This window comes from Calliphora vicina, chromosome 1, assembly GCF_958450345.1.
Source record: "Calliphora vicina chromosome 1, idCalVici1.1, whole genome shotgun sequence".
NCBI lineage: Eukaryota > Metazoa > Arthropoda > Insecta > Diptera > Calliphoridae > Calliphora > Calliphora vicina.
Genome location: NC_088780.1, coordinates 114,775,811 through 114,797,402, shown reverse-complemented (window position 1 = coordinate 114,797,402; position 21,592 = coordinate 114,775,811). Strand labels below are relative to the sequence as shown.

Below are 21,592 nucleotides of genomic sequence, written 5' to 3'. Positions count from 1 at the left end.
TTGCGTTACAAAATATTTATTTTGATAGATATCCCACTCGCATCCCACTAAGGGACTAAAAATATCTTAAAGGAATGGACCTAAGCTTTCTTTTGACTACAAAAAAAATTTTAAAAAAAGGGCCCATTTGGAAAAAAAATCGTATTTGCAAAAAAAAAAAGTCAAAAATTGTAAGTCTTGAGTTAAAAAATATTTATTTTGATAGATATCCCACTCGCATCCCACTAAGCGACCAAAAGGGTCTTCAAGGATAATATCTAAGCTTTTGTTTGACCTAAAAAAAAAGATTAAAAAAGGGTCCATTTTGAAAAAAAAAAGTCAACAAAATTTTTGATTTTGCAAAAAAAGTCAAAAATTTGATGTTTTGAGTTACAAAATATTTATTTTGATAGATATCCCACTCGCATCCCACTAAGCGACCAAGTAGGTGTTCAAGGAAAATATCTAAACTTTATTTTAAGAAAAAAAAAAAAAAAATATTAAAAATTTTTTATTTTTTTTTTTAAATATTTTTTTTCGAAAGATCGAAGAAATAGCTATCTATACTATTTGGGACACATTTTGCTAAGAACAATAGGTAATAAGTTACATGGATAAGAAAAAACCCCTGTTTGACCAAATTGTCAAAATTTTACCCCCTATAACTCAGAGAGTTCTCGACCGATGTTGTTGAAAAATTGTGTCTGAGTTACTATCCAATAGAGCTAACCTTGGTGCAAATTTCATCCCGATCGGAAGACATCGATTTCAAAAGTTGGTTCACTTGACATGAAATGCCCCATATACATATATAGCATATTTCATGTCTACTGAACTAACTTTTGAAATCGATGTCTTCCGATTCGGGATGCAATAAGTTTAGTCCTATTGAATAGTAATTCAGACACAACTTTTCAAAAAGATTGTTCTTAGCAAAACTTGTCCCATATATCTTAGTTTAGATTTATTTAATCTTTCGAGAAAAAAAAATAAATAAAAAATAACAATTCTCTACTTTTTTTTCAAAATCAAAAACTTTGATGACTTTTTGTTTAAAATGGACAATTTTTTGTAATTTTTTTTGCTTAAAAGAAAGCTTATGTATATTCCTTTAAGAGGTTTTGGTCGCTAAGTGGGATATACATATATCAAAATAAGTATTTTGTAACTCAAGTTATAAAATTTTTAATTTTTTTTTTTGCAAAATCTAAAACTTTTTTGACCCTTTTTCTCAAAAGTAAGCTTAGATCTTTTCCTTGGAGAGCTTTTTAGTCGCTTAGTGGAATGCGAGTTGCATACCTATCAAAACAAATGTTTTGTAACTCAAGACATACAATTTTATAGAACTCTAGGGATGATCCATCTCAAAATGTTCATCTGCCGGATTTGTCGACTCTGACTGACCACAGTTTCCGTAGTTTCCACAAAAGTCTACATATTGCACATAACTTTTAAATACAATGCTCAACATTTAATTTGATTTTATTTGAAAGACAAATGTACGTCTGTAAAAATTTTATGAATATATGACATTTTTTAAAAAGTTCCTACGACAATTCTTGGGTTCTAAAATTCTTTAAATAAGTGTTGTTGAATGAACCCCATTCTATATTTGTAAAAGTATTAGCTTAGGATTTATACACCAAAATTACTATTTTGGTTCGTAAATAATTTGCTTAATAATTTGTATCAAAAAATTGTCTTTTGAGATTAACTGTAGTAACAAAAGCAGGCCCGGATCCAGTGGGGAAAGAGAAATCCCCCAAAAACTGAAAAATTTTAATAAAAAAATAGAAAAAAAGGAAAATGAAAAAACTAAACAAGTTTTTAACAGACAAAAAGTGAAAGTATTTTTCAGCCTATCGTCGTTTAAAACTGAAACTAAATTCAAATATACATACGCACAGATACACACATTTACAAACACATGTAGATAGCGTTCAAATTGACATAGTTTTCAGATTTTTGTAGAAATGAAAAAAAAGAAAAGCAATGAAATAAAATAAAAACAACATACAAATCTAAACATCTAAATCAAAGAGAATTTAGTTCTTTAAAAGAGTAACTCATATTATTTAAAACTACAAGAGCAACATACATAAAAGTTAAACTGTTATACGGGAGTAAGAGGAAAATGGATTTTCGAATGTGAAATAATTTCGAATAACGCCACATTATGGAAGCTCACAAGAGAGTATTTATTAACAAAATGTATATACAGCATTTTTTATAAAAATTCTCTCAAACACGAATTTTATATTTTCTCTCATTTTTAGGTGTGTTATGTTCGTTTTTAAATACTGTCCTTTCAGTGTGGTGCCATACGACTTTTATTTTCTTCTTCTACAATTAAACAGTTTGTTTTATAACAATTACTGTGTGGAAAACGAAGTTTTATCTTCGAATTGTATATGCATGATGGCTAAATAAGATTTTATGTGAGATTTTATTTTTTTATTTTGTTGCTGTTGTTGTTGTACTTTTTTGGAGGTGCAATTCGTAAACAACAGATTCAGTTTGCAAACATTTAGTAGATGCGTTTTGCTGGTCGGTTAAAACGGTCCAATAGTAAAGCACGACGACCACGTAAATGTGTCGTAAATGTACCAAACCGCTAATAAACACATACAAAAAAAATTTACTTAAAAAACGAATTTGCTAACTGAGTTAAATGAAAAAGTGTCACTAGTTAAAAAAACATTTTGTAGTTTCATAAAAAAAATAAGTGCAAAGAATTAAATATTACTTTTCAAAAAAAAATACAAAAATTTTTTAATACTAATAATAAAAGAAAAAAAATGTGTTTAAAAAAAACACACATAAATAGATATTGTTGCTTTAAGATAATATGCACATACAAATTACACAAATACCTATAAATTTATAATAGGAATATACTACATATGTATGTGAAAGTGCTTTTAACAGTGTTTTGTGTTCTTGTGCATATAAATCCTTTTTGGCATTCACAGCGGGTGAACACATCTTTAATTTTCTTCTTGGTATGTTTTCAAGTTTCCACTTCTTTTATGTTGTATTTTGTATACATGCAACATGAAAACTGTAACATACATCCATAGTCACATATAACTAAAATATATAAGCTTCTGTCTCGTATATTTTTTATATATAAAAAGTAATTAAAATAACCTTTATTTAGAATGTGAATACGTATTTGTGTGTTGTTCTAATTTACTAAAGGAACACATGGTACATTATGACCAGATGCAGACAGAGACTTGTAAATAATTTTAGAAGTAAAGAATTGCAATTTCGAGAAATTATTCAGATCACTAACGGATTAGTTTAATTTTTTGCGATAAATTATTTCAGATCACTAACGGATTAATTTAATTTTTTGCGATAAATTATTAATACAAATCAAACCCCCACCTATTATTTCATCATTTTAGAAATTATTAAATGTGGTTTAAACCGGGAACTGTTTTGTTTTGCGAATAAAGAAATTATCATTTTCTTTTCTGAAATAAAAAACTCTAAATAACCAGTGACTCCGAATAACATGTGTAATTTCCCATCGGGAAATTTTGAGCACTCGTTTTTCAGAGTGTATGTTTCCTTTTGAATACAGATTTTACTGATTTTAATTGGAAATTTTGTAATAATATAAGATTGGTCCCAAAAAATATGAAATAACTCCCAACAGAAGTGAAATAGTTCGGAAGCAATGCTTGCAAAAGTTATATTTCTTGCATTGACGGCCTACTGCCGAACCCAAAAATTTTCCCCTCTACACGCAGAGAAAAAATATAGTTGTGTATATTTCTATAACCATTTCAATACTGTTACAATTTTTTTAACAATATTATAGTCACAGTAACTATTTACATGATTGTGGTAACCATAATATGGTTAATTTACGATTCACATGATTGTATCAACAATATATATGGTTGTAGTAAACAAGTATATGTTTGTGACAACCATATTTACGATGAATAATTTTATCTTGTTCTCAGATTATGATATCCATAAGCCGAGAGCAACATAATAAGGTAAGTCCTTCATCATATAAATTGTTGCCGCAAACATATACTTGTTTACAGTAACCATATATATTGTTGTGAATCGTAAATTAACCATATGATGCTTTTTGGAAAGATTTATTTTTCTGCATAAATGCAGTAAAAGAAAGACAATACCAGAAATCTCTACTGAGCGGATAAAAACTTTGAGCTCGGCCGAAAACCGGCAATACAATAAATGCTTTCTTGACTGTACCACTTGACTAAGTGAAGCCGGTTTTTGAAACACAGGAAACCATTGAGCAATGCAATAATTTGTTGCTGAGAGAAACCGCTAAAGAAACCGCCTAAAGGCCGGCAATTTAATATTTGTTTTATTGTGTGAAGCTGTAGATAAAATAACTTCCTATATACATGAAATAACCTCCAAAAAATGAAAAAAAACCGAAAACAAAATTAAATTTTTTTTCATTTGTGACCAATTTCAGAATGAAATAATTATGAAATATGTCCGAAATCACTTTGGGATCATAATGAAATAAGTCCCAATTTGTATGATTAAACAAAATCGCTAACGTACCGCCGATTTTACAACTTCAATTTAATTATAGAAATTATACTAAACATAGAAAACGTCCAAAAGTGGACGTTTGGATCTTGGAATTTAAGTAAAAGACAAAATTTTTTATTATGTAGATATATGATATTGGTTTATTGTCTATAATAAAAAAAGTTTAGATTTTTAAAATGCAATTAAAAAAATTTCCCCTCTATGGTGGTAGGGTATAAAAAATTTAATGAAATAGTCATATTTTCTGAAACTTTTGTGACGAATTTGACGACTTGTTTTCTTTATTTTGATATTTTTTTCCAAAAAAGCCTTACAGTCGCTGATTACGCATTTTCGAAAATATGTATATTGACTTTTAAATGTTGTTTGTGGTATTTATAGATGACAATTCTGAGTATTTATATTTGTCAACAACTTATGTGTTATAATAAAATTTCGTCCTCTAAACAAAAATTTTATTAGATTTGCAAATAATACAAATGATTTTATTGATTTGATTTTTTTAAAACCATTTATGAATGTTTTATTTTCATATGTATTGGGTATGTATTAATAAATACAAATAAGGCAAACGATAAAGAAAATTGAAAACATTTAACAATCAAATATTTTGAACAAGAAATATATTTTTCAAAATGATTTCTTGACAAATATTTCAAAATGTAAAACATTAATGTCGTCTGCAAATTCCTTTAAAACCATACAAAAAGTATTGAAAAAAATATTCAAGATAATTTTGTTAAGGCGATTGTTATCCAAAAACGTATATTTTAAATACACTGTCGAACCAATTGAGACTTTTTACTTGGATTCGGATTATTATAAGAATTCTCTCAGACATTAACTTACAACATTTTTTTCAGTTAGTATAATGCTCCGTTCGATCGAAACATTAAAACTTCGACCCAAAACATTTAGACCAGCTGAACTATAAGTTTCGTCTACAAAAACGATCAACTCACCATGCCCTTTCAGAATTATAGAGTCGCTGTTCTGTTCCAATAATGCTGTTGGACAGTATTATTTTTAATTGAGAAAAAATTAAGTTTGTTATTATTAACCTGGAATTCCTTTTGGAAATTGTGATATTGGGATAATATGGAATTGATTACTTTGGATCAAGCGGAAAATCCATTTTAAAATGTTTTTGAAGTTTTGACAGACATTTATTTTAAAATAATTTTTTTATTTCATAAAAATATTTTCAGAAAAAAGAGCTATTTTATAACCCAGAATTATTTATAACATGTATTTTTCTCATAAAGAAATAAATAAAAACGGCCAACAAAAATCAAAATACAAATGGGACCACTTTAGTATACGTATGTGAAATTTTTAAAGTTACTAAGATTAATTATTACTCATACGCATGGTATAAATAAATTTTGGTTAAAGTGGAGTATTTGAGATAAGAAATCGTTGTTTTTTCACTGTTTTATAAATTTGTTTAAAATAATTCATTAAAATAAATTATTTTAAGGATTTCATTACTTTAATATATTCCAAAGTTTGTTCCATAATAAATCTAGGAATTTATCCAGAAAAAATGGAATATTTAACTTAGTGCTCTAACTTAATGAAATCCTTAAAATAATTTATTTCTTTTTCTAAAATCATTTTCAAATTAAATTTGTGCTTACTATATTGTAGGTCCAGAAGTTATTATATTATTTGTAGGCCATATAATTTCCAACATTAACTTTAAGTTACATTTTAAGTTAATTTTTGCAAACTAATAACCAGTTGCGAGGTTTATTCTGATGATCTGACATTTCATTATTTTATACTTCCCGTAATATAATGCACGTCCCATTATTTGCGATAGTATACTAACTAATTATTGCACAATTCATGTTAACATCTATTTTTGGTTCATATTAGGCTTCTCATCCATTTGAATTTTTTTAATTTGATTAAAAAACATAAACTTAGCCATAATTTTATGAATGTCACCGAATTACATTTAAATCTGATCACAAATTCACCTGGCACTGTGTTCAAAAGTTTATAACTACTCACAACTAATGGAAAAATTTCAACAAAATATATAGCTATATTATAAAATACATAGTATATAAATTAGGCTGGGTCGATTTCCATGGACGATCATAAAGTAAAAAATCGTATAGAGAAACACAATCTACGGAAAATTCTAAGAAATTTTCCCCAATAAACGATAGGTATAAAAGCAAATCCTATCTTGCGCATAATAATTTTGTTACCAATAAAAAATGTGTGTTTTTTTTTAATTTTAGTCTCCATTTATGCAATATTCAACCAATAAGAAAATATAGAATAACCAAATAAATTAAAACCGCGATATTTTAAAAACAAGTAAAAGAGCTATATTCGGCTGTGCCGAATCTTATATACCCTTCACCAAATTATACTTCAAAATACAAATTTTAAATATTTTTAGGTAAACAAAATTTTTTTTTTTTTTTTTCGAATTGTTGTTTTAATTTTTTTTTTAAATTTTAAAAAAAATTTTTTTAAATTTAAAAAAAAATTTTTTTGTTTTTAAATTTTTTTTTTTGGTGAAAAAAATAAATTCGGATTAAAAACTATTTTCCCAATTTTGACCCATTGTAGGCCCAACTTACTATGGTTTTATATACGTCGTTGCAAAGGTCTTTGAAATATCTATCATTAGATATCCATATTGTCTATATTAATGACTTAGTAATCCAGAGATAGGTCAAAAATCGAGGTTGTCCAGGTTTTTTCCTCATCTCAGCGATTTGTGGACTGATTTTAAATAGGACATTTCTGGAAAGCATGCCTGACAGAATTATTGAAGATTTGGATCCCAAAGATATTGGGTCTTCATCTGATATCTGAGCTTTCTGTTGAGAACAAAAAATATTAAAAAGAGGGCCTATTTCAAAAACAAGTCAACAAAGTTTTTGATTTTGCACAAAAAGGCAAAAATTCCATGTTTTGAGTTACAAAATACTTTTTGATAGATATCGAACTCGCATCCCACTAAGGACCCAATAGGTCCTCAAGGAAAATATCTAAGCTTTATTTTAAGAAAAAAGGTCTCATTTTGGAAAAAAAGTCAAAAAAGTTTTTGATTTCAGAAAAAAAATATTAAACATTTTTTATTTTTTTTTAAATTTTTTTTTTCGAAAGATTGAAGAAATACCTATCTAAACTATTTGGGACACATTGCTAAGAACAATAGGTAATAAGTTACATGGATGAGAAAAATCACATGTTTGGCCAAAATGTCAAATTTTGACCCCCTCTAACTCCGAGAGTTCTTGACCGATCTTGTCATCCGATCATCCCGATCGGAGGACATCGATTTTAAAAGTTATTTCACTTGACGTGAAATCTCCATATATTAAATATAATCTAATTAAATCAAAAAAGTTACATACAAACTATTGTCTTAAATATTTTGAAATTTAATTTTAATAAACAAAAAGTTATGTTACCCCTTCTGTACATAAATATATAGGTATATAAATATTTTTTTACTGTATAAGAAAATTTATTAAAAAAAACTTTTTACTCTTTCTTTCACTCAAACTAAAGAAGTTTTATGTAATTTCTTAAAACTAAAACTTGCTTAATATTTTGGTGCATTTAAGAAACAACAACAAGGACAAGAATCATTAAAAAAAAAACATAAAACTTTGTTTATGAAACATATTATCAACAAAATATTTGTATGAACTTTAATAAGAAAAAAATTACATAATAATTTGTTATAAAATATTCTGTTGCTTAAAGTCCTTAGGAGAAATAGTTGTAAAAGAAGAAAATAAACTTAATACTTTAACACTGTCCATTAGATTAAACGTGCTTTATGGCCTTATGGCAATTTGATTTTATTCTTATTCTTTCTTCCCAAAATATTTTGTAGCTAAAACTATGGTTACCGATTTTTGCAGGAAACATGTCGTTAAAAGCCATTTTACTTAGGGCCAACAATGTTACATTCAAAAGTATCAATACAACTGCTAATGCGAGAGTATGGAAAGAAGAGAGTTAGTTTTAAGGTATTTTTTAACATGTAATGCTGAAGCTATAAATGCTATTTTTAGAACAGAATTAGAATTTGTGTCGGGACAAAAAACAAATGTTAGTGACATAAATTTAAGGATGGTTGTTAGTAAAAGGGAGAAAAGGAGTTTAAAATATAATAGCCTATAACTACAATATTTCTGTTTGTTATTTTGATCATCATAATTGAATTATTCCATCAGGATATAAACCATTTTTTGATTAAAGATTTCGCGATGAAAATTAGCCTCATGCTAATTTTCATTAGCTCTCCTAAACATATTATACATGTTTAACGACTAAAATATATTGCATTTGAAATAAACAACTCATGGAATATATGATGGCCATTTTTTTATCAAGATATGTTAAATCACCCGCGGATTCAGCCAAAGAATATTTCATCCTTCAAGATAATTGAACTTATGATAGGATCAAAATAAAGTTTATTGAAATTAAATTTGTATTCGATTTTATTTTATGTTTACATGTATTTCATTCAAAACTATATATAGATTTTTCGAGATATTTGCATTTTTAAGTCTAAAAGCCATGTTTTTAGCAGTTTTACTTAAAGATAGTGGAGTTTAACTGAAAGTAAGTACAGATACTAGACAAGTTTTTATAAATATTTTGTATTGAAATTGGAAAAATATTGAAGATTTTAAAAACTATTATATAATATACGTCAAATATCTGGAAGATAATCTCCAAGTTCTCAAAGTAAATCTGTTTAAAACCAATACTTTTGTGAAAACATAAAAGTGTAGAAATTTCGAAAACCGACGGAAACTTTTAAAATGTTTGCAAAGTTGTGATAAGCGTGATAAAATTAGGAGGAACTCTTTTCGACTAATCTTAAGAATTATGAAATAAAACTTAAATTGAATTTCTTTTTGCGTTTTGAAAAATTTTACAAATTTATCAATAATTTGATCAGCGCCAATTTGTATCTCAATATATGAAAGTTTTGTTATGTTTTTTTGAAGAAGCTTGAGTATATCAAACACATTTAAAATATATTAAGAATAACGAATTTTTAAAACCTTAAATTCCGAGACCTACAATGAAATTTATGCCAGAATACAATAAAATTACTCGCAGTTTTGTATGGTGTGATTTTTCTGAAATCATGGCTTTACAAATGGAATTTTCAACGTCTCACAAATTTATTTGCACTATCAAAAATGCATATCGGCTTCTTCTCTTTTATTTAACAATGCTAACTTAAGTTATTTAATTATATTTGAAGCTTTATACAAATCCAAATCGCTTTTTTGCAAAATTACACTAAAAAATTACCAAAAAATAATCCAGCAATGATCAGCCAACTTTCAGGGGTTCCACTTGCCCTGACATCGTTTACCTTTTTTGCAATGTCTAAGTACAGGCGCTTCGCGTGATTATAGCTAAAAGTCCAAATAAGAATGTACAAATTTAATTAAGAAGACAAGTTTTTTACTATGATGATAAGATGTTTTCGATAGTCCAGCTTCCAGTTTTTTTCAAAATGTGTTTCTGTGAGCCTATGTATATTGACATTGAGGGTGTTGATGGTGAACTAAATATTTATTCATTTTCTTCTTTGTCGTTCTAAATCGTATGAAGATTACTATGCGATTTGCGGGATATATGTTTGGAAAAAAATATGGCTTATTTTTAGAAACATGTTTGCCTTATCCAATTGCATTGTAAAGACAAATATACGAAAAACCACTGAATTAGCATTACAAAAAAATATATTTTAGTGCTAAAATGCATCAGTTCAATCAGCGGAATTACATAGAATCTAACTTGTATTTTACTAACACAATAAACTTGTACACGTCTAAAGACATTTTAAAGATAATTTTTTACCATACATTTATTTCGCATAGAATAATAAAGCGTTTCAAAATAAAAAAAATACCTTTAATGTTTTATTTAACAACAATAGGTTCATACAGCATCGATCAAAAACTATAGGCAAAATTCGCGTTATATCTTTTTTTAATTTCAAAAAGAGTTCAGATTTTATTAAATTTAAATTTTCAGTATTAAATTTAAATTTAATGGTAATTTATTATTTTCTTTTTCATACAAAACCAGTTTTATCTAATGTGTTTTGTAGCTAGCTTATTGATGAATTTTCTTATTTTTTAAGTTGAAACTTTTTATATCATGTATTTTTGTTTTAAGAAATATGTTAATAAGTAGTATAGAATTAATTTTTGTACAGTATGTTTTGACCTACACTGTATGTAAGTTTCATTATAATTTCCATTTTTCAAGTTGTCCTTGCCATCTACTTGGTATTTAAAAGCATTAAACCATTTTAGTTACAAATACACATATTCAAAATTATACTAATTAGACACACACTTTATGTTATTTGTCATATTTTTGTTTTGTATTTCATTTTAATTATTTAAGTTGTTGCTTCTTAATGATGTACGTTTTCATAATTGTTAAAGACTAAGATCACATGTACATCACAAATCAAAAAACGCTTCAAAAAAAAGATGAAAGGGGGAAGCAAACTTATTGAAATATTTAGATTCCAAACAGCTTTGCTATTAAAATGTTTTAAAAACAACTAATCTTACACACAGTCACACATATGTGTATGTGCATATACATACATATTTGTGTAATTTCAATGTATAAGTTATGGAAATCACACAAAAATATGTAAATATTTTCATAATTTTTGACACCTGACATTTACATAAAAGAAGTGCGACCGAAAAAAATTTGTCTTACGTTTGTTGTAATAAAGTTTAAACTAATAAGATTTCTTATTATTACACCGTACTGCAAAAAGACCGGATATACGTATGATATACGTATGAAACCATAAATTCAATGGAGAAAAACTGCGTTTTCAGTTTTTCATTTCGTGATCATCTGTCATTTTTAAAGGACTTCAAAGTTTCAAAGAAGTACATTTTTCAAAAAATATTTAAAGACTTAACAACTCATTCATAAAAATTCTGCAACATACTTTTTTATGAATTTCTATGTTAGGTAAATTCTCTGCGTGTTGTTAAGTTTTTGCTAATTAATTTGCCACATAAAAAAACATAAGGGAGTCATATTATATGTTAATATATAGAGGATTTTGTCAACTTTTCAAAAATGTTTATAACTGTTGACAATTAAAAAATTTGTGGAATACTTTTTTTGAAAAATATGACAAAAAAAATTTTTTATTGAATTTTTGCATAGATACAAATATTTCAAATAGAAATTAACAGCCATATGCATAAAAATTTACGAAAGGTTTATAAACCAATTATAGGAAAATTTTCATAAAGTTGTATTAATAAACGATTAATAGCTAAAATACCTTTGATAAACAATTTTTAAATGTACAAATTTTAAGATATGTTCGACCCTACTTATACCTACTTTAAGGAATTCTTTTTACTTTTTATCTTAAAAAAGAGGAATTTAAAGATAAATTTGGAATAATCGACGATACTATTGCAATAGCTAAACTCAATTTTTACTCCGCTGGCGAATAAGTTCCATTTTAATAGTATATGATTTTGTTTGATATTCCTCCGGCAGTGAACTACATGAGGTTCACAAGTGAGTTTATTTGGCATTTTTGTCATTTACTTTTAACCTGGAACGCCATATAGTAATAAAATGTGTAAACGTTGTGGAAGAAGGTCCCCACAATCTAATATACACACTCCGGAATTAAAACTATGTGCTTACACATAGAAATTCATTAAATTTTGTTAAAATTTAACAAAATATAAATAAAAATAAATTAATAAAACAAATTATAAAACAGTGATGTTTATTTTATCACAAGATATTCGTCATTCGAATACTTTTAATAATAATTGAAATAAACTATATAAAAATGTTTGTACATTAATACATTTTAGCTTAATATAAATTTACTAGAATCAAATATATATTTTTTTATATAAAAATTAGTTGTTAACTTCAAAAATGTATTATTACTAAAAACAATCAATGAAAAAAAGAAAATTAACGAATATTTTATCATAATTGAAAGCAACACTAACAACGAAAAAGGGGAAATAAATTAGAAGTATTGCGAGCTTAGACAAAAATCAGTACATTAGTTATTGTGCCTCTAACAATCGTTTATTAATACAATACTTTTATAAATGGTTTTTAAAGCTAAAGTATTTGTTAACAAAATTGTGTTTTAAATCTACAATAAGGTTTTTTTATGCATATGGCTGTAAATTTTTATTTATGAATAGTTTTTGATGAAATTTCACGGTTATGTAGATCTTTCTATTGGAAATGGAAAAAGGAAAATAAATTTTGAAATTTATTATCAGCAATGCCGCAATACCCAAAAAAGTGTTGAAAAATCCCAAAAATGGTCATTTTTAGTTCTTTGGCTATAATATCCATGCCAGGTCGGGGTTATCGGAACCCTTTACAAAATAATTAAAAACATGTTGAGCCATCTAAAATTGGTTACTATATTTTGATATCGAATATGCGCTTTGAGAATTTTTGCCCTACAATTTAATTTTTTTAAATATGTGTTTTTTGAATGGATCTGGTCCACTCGATATCAACCATTTTAAAATATTTGATGATAAGTAAGCTTTTCAAAAATTATAAATTCCTTATACGATCTCTTAGAATTTTATTGCGATAACTTAAAAAGAACAAAAGTACTTTTTTCTCCAAAAATTAGCAAAAAAAATCGCCATTTTAAAATTTTGGAATAAAAATAATGGACTTAGAGCTAGTTTCTTACTTGTCAGTTAAACACGCTGTTATATTAATCCTGAAACATATTTTGCCGGAATTTAACCAATGATTGTGTTTCTCACTAGTGGATTAATTTTGTTAGCATTGCCATACTTTTCAGTCAAATCACATGTTTATTCTTCAAATTTTTTCATATAAATATGGTAATACCATACATTTTATAAGAAAAAGCAACCGCGTTACATAACTTTTTTTGTAAATTTGAACTTTCTAAAAGAAAAAGCGACATAAATGTATATAAAATGTATATTAAAAATTATATTGATGTTAATAAAGCAAATAAAAACAAAGAGCTGCTGTGCTGAATTGTTTATTTTATTTTCCATCTGTTTGTGCTTTGGCATTTTATACTTAGGTTTAACTCACCAATGATGCTCAGTTAAACCTAGATTATATAGCATATAAACAATAAGTGAGAAACACAATTTTTAGTTTAATTTAGGTTTAAGCGAAGAATGTAGATTATCTCTATCCCAGAAACTAGCTCTTAGTCATTATTTTTAAACAATTCTTTTTATATTTAACACATACTTGTGTTGTTAGTCCAATAAATGAAAATTTGAGAAAATCAGGAAATATTTGAATACCTTGTTATCAAAAAACTAGGGTGAAAATTTTTAAAATTTTATTTTCAAATGCGAATATTGCCTAAGCTGTTAGAGATAATTGATTGCTACTACAAGATTTTTTGTAGTGCTCTATGAGGACATTCTATATATTCTATATCGGAACACAAATAAGGAAATAGGATCGTTTTAAAAATGTAACATACCCGAGGTGTCCTACTTTGGGGACCTCTGGCCGCACTTCTGGTGGGCCCATGAGGTCCACGTTCAAAACATAAACTCGCCAATACTTTTTCTTTATGCATGTAGAATTTCATTCAAATCGGATTTACCGTTTAGAAGTTACATATTTATTTCCCTCTATTTATAACCTACACCACTATAGTGGGGAGGGTATAATGCGTTTGTGCAGATGTTTGTAACACCAAAAAATATTAGTCTAACACCCACCTCAAATTATACCGATAGACTTAGAATCACTTTCTGAGTCGATTAAACAATGTCCGTCCGTTCGTCCATCTGTCCATGTAAACCTTGTGCGCAACGTACAGGTCGCAATTTTAAAGATATTTCTATTGAATTCGGTACATGTAATTTTTTCGGCCCAAGGACCAAGCCTATTGAAACTGGCTAAAATCGGTACATTATTTCACATAGCCCCCATACAAATGTCCACACGAAGTTGGACTTCATCGGTCATAAACGTTTAATTTATATAGGTATCTCCACAAATTTCGCTCCAAAAAAGTTTTATGTATTCGAAATTCGTTTCACCAAATTTTGTTACGATCAGTCCATAATTAGTCATAGCTCCCATATAGACCCGCTTCCAAAAATCACTTTAAAGTGCATAAATCTCTTAAAATTGTTGTTTTACACACAAAATTCACCATAAATAACTTTAATGTAGACATAAATCACATGACCTAATTTCATTGTGATCGGTCCATAATTGGTCATAGCTCCCATATAAGGCCCACTTCCTCAAATCACTCACGAATATAAATTATTGAAATTTTAAAAGAAAAATGTTTTTGCTCATTTACTTGGTGTAGGGTATTATATGGTCGGGCTTGACCGACCATACTATCTTACTTGTTTTTTTTTCTATACCACTGTGCGTCGGCAAATTGAAATTTATTTATTGCAAAAACAGTGGTCGAGAACAATTATAACAAATGAAAGCCGGGTGAAGAGAGAAAAGTCTGGATAAATGAAAGAGATTATCGCTGAAATATGCTGGACATTATATGATAATGAAGTGGAATTGCCTAGAGCTAAAAATGTAATTAATGAATACTTCCTATCCAAATTGGATATCGAAGGTAAAATAATAGAGATATTAGTGATTTTCAGTTAAATTTGAACTATTTTTTTTCATGCTAATTTTTTGGGGTACTTTAAAATAAAATTCTTAATAAATGCGAAATTAACCCTAGGCTCTCTTTTGTTGTGTCTTATTTCTGACTTTCTGGTTGCATTTTCCGTTTTGGTGCATTCAGAGATTAATAGTAAAATTTCACGAATAATATTTTTGCGGAACATTTTAACCCCTTAATGCATGTGATAAAAAAAACACCTTTAACAGGGTGACAGGGCCCCGGGTACCAACATACAGAGCCCACGAAGTTACATATAATTGCGCAATATATACAAATGCTCCATATTATGAAATGTAAAACAAATTTTAAGTTTAGCATCAATTCAATAAATGGGGATTTCCATTTATATACACAGTACTCAAATAAATTCAGCAAGTAGAAAGACTGCTCAGTATTGTGTTGTGAGCGTATGAGTAATATTTCCATATAATTTGTATGTGGCTCCCGGGTGCCCTGTGACTTTGTTAAGGGTGTAAAATGTAAAATGATTTACCACTCCCTCCCAAGTCAAGACACAAAAGTGTCCATTATAAAAAATAAATATAACAAAAAGTTATGAGTTCTCAGAAAGTTTCAGGCGCTTTGGAATTCTGCATACAGAGAAAATGACAATTGAATTTCAAAAAGTTACCCGGGTACCCTATCACACACATAAGGATTAAATCCCAGTTTTAATTGTGTTTTTTGCTCCTTTTTAAAAGAAGGACAAAAGAGACCATTGAGGATTTAGAGGGTTAACATATTCTACAAAAATGTTCTCCGTAATATTTTACATAAATTAGCTGAACACATTTTATACCTAAAATGTAATGATCACATAGTTTCTTATGCCTATTAACAATAACAATGTGCCATAGTTAGGAAACTTAAACCCCCCTCAAATGAAATTCAGATGTAAACTTTCAAAAAACCGATACACTTGTCACTTTTTTTTTGTCTCCTCTTTCAAAATTTATTGGTCGGACATTGTAATTTTGGAAAAAATGATTTTGTTGTATAGTGTTATTTATTAAATTGTTTGATTTAGCACGACATTGCTGGCAGTAGTGACAAATTTAAAATCTAAAACGATACAAATTTCATTTGTGTGTGAACGTACGAACTATTTTTTTCGTGCGCACTTCTTAATACTACATACATTTTTACAATAATAATACAAACAACAGCACTTTAAAATATTGTTACAACTATTTATTTATTATGTTCACAATATTTGTATGTATGTGTGTTTGTTCAATATGTGTATTTAAATAGTTATGATACAAATACTTATAAGGATTAGGAGTGTGTGTGCACAAACATAAATAATCCTTAAACAGTATTGTTTTAGTTTACAATGTTTTTGAAATTTTAATTAGTTTAACAGCACAATCAAAAATTTTATAACAATAATAACAACACTAACAAATTCATACACACATAAATACTAATGTAAACTAAATTTAAATGTTTACGCTTGTGAAGGTATACACGTACGTGTGACTAATAAGGTGCCCGTCAAAATTATAAGGTTCGTACTGCTGTATAACAACTTGTTGCACAGATAAGAATCCTTTCATATTATTTGACAACTGTTATTTGTATTTATAAACCAAAATATAAAAAAATGTGCATTTTTAAGTATGTACCTTTATTTTGTTCAATTGAGAATTTGTATTAATTGTTTTATAAATGCTATTAGGCATATAATTTGTATAATGTTTTTAGGTTATATCCCGCTAATCATTAAACATTTTAATTCTGAGCTGTTCTTCCCGTCACACAGTGGGGAACTGAAAAAAAGTGTAAATAAATCTGTAAAATGTCTCAAGGCTATATAGAAGGACTAGTCGGGTGAAAGTTTTGAAGGGGGTACGGAAATGTTTGGTCTCGATCCGAAAGATTTGTAGATTTCTATATACATATATACTAGGAGACATCTACTATATCGCTATAACTCTTGAAGTTTACGAGATATTTGCATTTGAAAATTAATTTTTCAAAATTTGTTTAACCATTTTAGTATGTTTCGCTAATAGCGGATCCAAATCTATCCCTAATCTTTCCCAACACCACCATAGTGGGGAGGGTATATTGGGTTATTTCTAATGTTTATAACTTACAAAAATATTGTCCTAACACCCACCTTAAGGTATACCAATGTGCTCAGTATCACTTTCTGATTTTAATATGAATTGTTAGGGTATCTTGGTGAATATTAAATATTATTCACGATTTACTTCCAAAATGTTTTGAGAACACTTGCAATTTTGCACCACATGAACGATGAGATGTAAATTTTGCTATATCAGTTTATAAATATCAAATCAAATGAGATTAATGGATCCTTATCTGAACAAAGTTCGAGGAACAAGTATTTTAGTAAATATTACCAATCCATACTATTTGTATTTTTGGATAAACAGAACGAAAAGTATGTAGACCTTACCTTATCCTTTTGACGGGCACCATTCTACCACATACGTATAAATTTAATTGCTTATTAAATATTCAGACAGGCAGGCGCACACATCACTCACACGTTACATGTCTCAGAAATACTTGTGTGTTTTTTGCTTTGCTACTTTTTCTATAAAACTTTTTGATATTTTCTTATTAATTCCAAGTTTGTCTTATTATTTAACAAGACAATTATTACCAGGTTTATTTTGCTAGTGATTACAACAGTGATTTAAATAAATGGTATACAAAAAAGTAAATTGTATAGAGATTATATAGGTCAATTGACACTAATTTCACGCAGTTATTGCATACTATTTAGTAGATGCATATTCATGAAAAGTAATATTGCATTAAATGGAAAAAAAGTAGATTGTGATGTATTTCAATTGTTTGTCATTCTGAAAAACCAGTAACCGTAAAAAAGCTTATTTGTAGTACTAGATAAAGAGAATAAACGAACCATTGTAAGCAATTGTTTACAATTGTGATCGTTTATTCCCTTACACTACTGCTTCTAAGAGCCAGTTTTTGACTTCGTATTTAAATATGAATTATATTTAAGTTCTATTTAAATACGAAAATGAGTTTCTCAGTGCTTTTTTAAATGATACTTAAATGGCCAACGTTGGCCATTTAAATTCTATTTAAGTTTCATAAACTACCATATGTTTTTGACAGCTGACTTTTGTTGTTTGGTTTTTTTTCACTCTATTGTAGTAAAAAAAAAAAAAAACAACAGCGTCTTGCAAAAACTACAATTCCGATGCGGGGCAATTGGAGCTTCTTTTGTGCATTTTCCTACCAATAATTTTATTGTTTAATAAACTTTTATTTCTTATTGGGCAAAATGTATCAATTTTTGTTTTGGTTGAACAGCTGTTTTAAGCAAAACTATCGATAAATTTTTGATATTTAGTAGTGCTACCATACTTTTATCTTATTTAAATAAGACAAATTATGTAGCACTGAAAAACTCAAACTGTATTTAAATACAACTTAATTTTAAGTTAAAATTAACTAAATACGTATTTAAATAACAAGTCAAAAACTGGGCATAAGAAGCTACATTTCATTAGTATTTCGTGGAAAAGCTCAATTTTTTAGAGGAATAAATTTGTAAACAATCTCCGCTATGTATTCTATGATTCTAACACGAAATAAAAGACTAGCGAAAAAACAATATCCCTGAAGGATTTTGTAAAGTAAAGTTTTGAACTTTTTTATGAGAAAATTAAAAAAAATTGTTATTTGATAAGAGTTCAATTTATCGTTATACTGATGTCTAAACAGTGGTAAAAAATAAGGAAATCATTAAAATTGGTTGACACTTAAAATATCCAATTAAACGTTTGATTGAAATTAATCAAAATAAGTCTAAAATCAACTTAATATGTTGACAGATAAGAATCAGCTGGTTTATAGCAATAAAAAACATTTAAAGGCAAATGTCAACTTGAAAAGAGGGAAAATACATACATATGTCACACTCGTATATATTTATTTCGCTCTGCTAACCACAACTATTGAAAAATATTTGAAGAACGTGAAAACAACCATACATTCAAAATGTAGCATTTGTAGCACTGAAATAAATAGGTTTAAAAATTTTCATAAAATTTTACCACGATTACGTAGCCCATAGTTGTTATATTCGGCTAAACCGAATCATGTAATTTTCTAAGGGTACCACGGACAAATGCTGCCCGATTTCCGCCATACTTTACAGTATAAATTCAGAATACTTTTAACTAGTTTGTACAAAAGTTTCTAAGAATTGCCGAACAATCAATATTTTATAATTCTCAAACAGTATTCCGGGGACATTTGTATGGGCGTCAGGTGAAATCATCGACCGATATTGGTCAAATAATCCTTATGCACAGAGAGTATTTGTGCAAAATTTTAGCCAGCGAGATCCTTTCGTTTAGGTCATATATTGTCTTTAATTGACAGACAGGCGGATGGACATAGCTATATCGTTTTAGAATGTAAATGCATTTTGAATTCATTTGCTAAAATTTCCATTCATAGTCAAAAAAATTTTTTAATTATGTATATAAATTGATGACACAAATTCTCTGATGATACGATGTCTATGAGATAAAATTAAATTCTGGTATGTGCTAGATATTGACGATATCTACTACATTCAAAGAACCGTAGAATGAGTTTCTAAGTAATATTTGATAGTTCCAGTAATTAAATTCATCATATCAGCAATATATTGGTTTTATTGAACCTCCTAGTCTTCAAATCGAAACAGCTTCTACTAGGCTGAAATAACGACACCAATATTTCTTAAAATTCAAATATTGAACATATAGAATTCTCTCACGATCAATACATTAAAATGGATCACGATCCATATTCGATTAATAGTAATTAATACTACATTTTTGCTTTAAATATTAATAAAATAATTTTTTTTAAAAAACCATTAAAAAAGAGTACTGCTATATGTATAAGAACGCTAAGCGGACACTGCTTTACATAATTTTCATTAACAAAAACATTCATTTTAAAACAAATATTTAAAGTATTATTGTAACAGAAATTTAATTATAAATATGTTTTAAGTGTTTGCTTAATATTATTTTACATTTATTTATATGAACAATTACAATATCTGTGTATTTTAAGTTTCATTTCATTTGTTTACATTTGAATAATACAAGCATATGTTTCAAACATATGGGCAATTCCACGACATTGACAACCACGATTGAAAAATCAAAAACCTTTAAAGGTTTTTGTCAAGATGTATTGAATAGGACTAAAATGTTACTATGTGAAAGTATTTAGAGCTTATTACAACATTTTAAGGGCAAAAGTAATAATTTAAACCGACTATATTTAATTCTTTAATTTAATTGGTATGTTTAGTCTAAGATTGCTCTGTTTACTGAAACCGATTATATATCCTCTATTTATTTGTTTAAGTTTTTGTATACATATATTTGCAGAATATATATTATACTATAAGTCATGAACTATATTAAATTTGATTTATTATAAAATCATCCAAAGATGGTTTTTATTTAAATATTATGCATTGTAAAGGAAAAATATTTGATTTAGTGTAAGAAATTAAATGAAAACCTAACGCCTCTCACGGTTCGCAAATTTTCCCATATTTCTACAAATACAAATGTCACGTACGATGACATGGAATTGCTTATATGTTTCTATCTTGATATTTTATAAATTAAGGCAGAAACAAATATCATGTTCTCTATCTACGAACTGTCGCACAGTGCTTTGTTTTCATATAGGCAATGAACAAAAATAGAAGGAGTTATTGCAGACGAATAAAAATTAGTAGAATATTACCTTTTGGTTAGATTAAGAAAAAATATAATTCTTGAAAAAATCCGTGCAAGGACACGGGTACCTCCTACATATCCTGAACATATAATTTTGAATAAAATTCACAGTTATACTCCTAACATCTTAAAATTAAGTTATAATCATTTTAATAAAGTTATTGTTGTCTGTGAAAATTTGTATCGCAATCGCAGCAAGGATTCGGGTGGCTGCCATACATCCTTTTCCTTAAAAAACCTATAAACCTGTATAAAATTATTAATTTTGAGAAATTATTGTTCTCTTATAATACAGATGCCAAATTATGAAAATTTTATCGGAAGGATATTCATAATTCCAAGACATCAAGATAGAAATATCCTGTATAACATCTAATTTTTTTTAAAAATTTCGTAAAAATCGTTTCTTATTTTGGAACCAATTTGGTTATAATCATTTTAATAAAGTTATTGTTGTTTGTGAAAATTTTTATTACAATCGCAGCAAGGATTCGGGTGGCTGCCATACATCCTTTTCCTTAAAAAACCTATAAACCTGAATAAAATTATTAATTTTCAGAAATTATTGTTCTCT

At 27.6% G+C, this 21,592-nt stretch overlaps 1 long non-coding RNA gene across 1 annotated transcript in view; it reads left to right on the top strand.

Annotated features, from left to right (window-relative positions):
* The first annotated feature begins 2,866 nt into the window (after positions 1-2,866).
* LOC135955862 (uncharacterized) overlaps positions 2,867-21,592 on the top strand; it is a 201,375-nt gene continuing 182,649 nt past the window's right edge. Inside the window, exon 1 of the long non-coding RNA XR_010576312.1 lies at positions 2,867-2,981. This is a non-coding gene — a long non-coding RNA (uncharacterized LOC135955862). The remainder of the gene's footprint in view (positions 2,982-21,592) is intronic.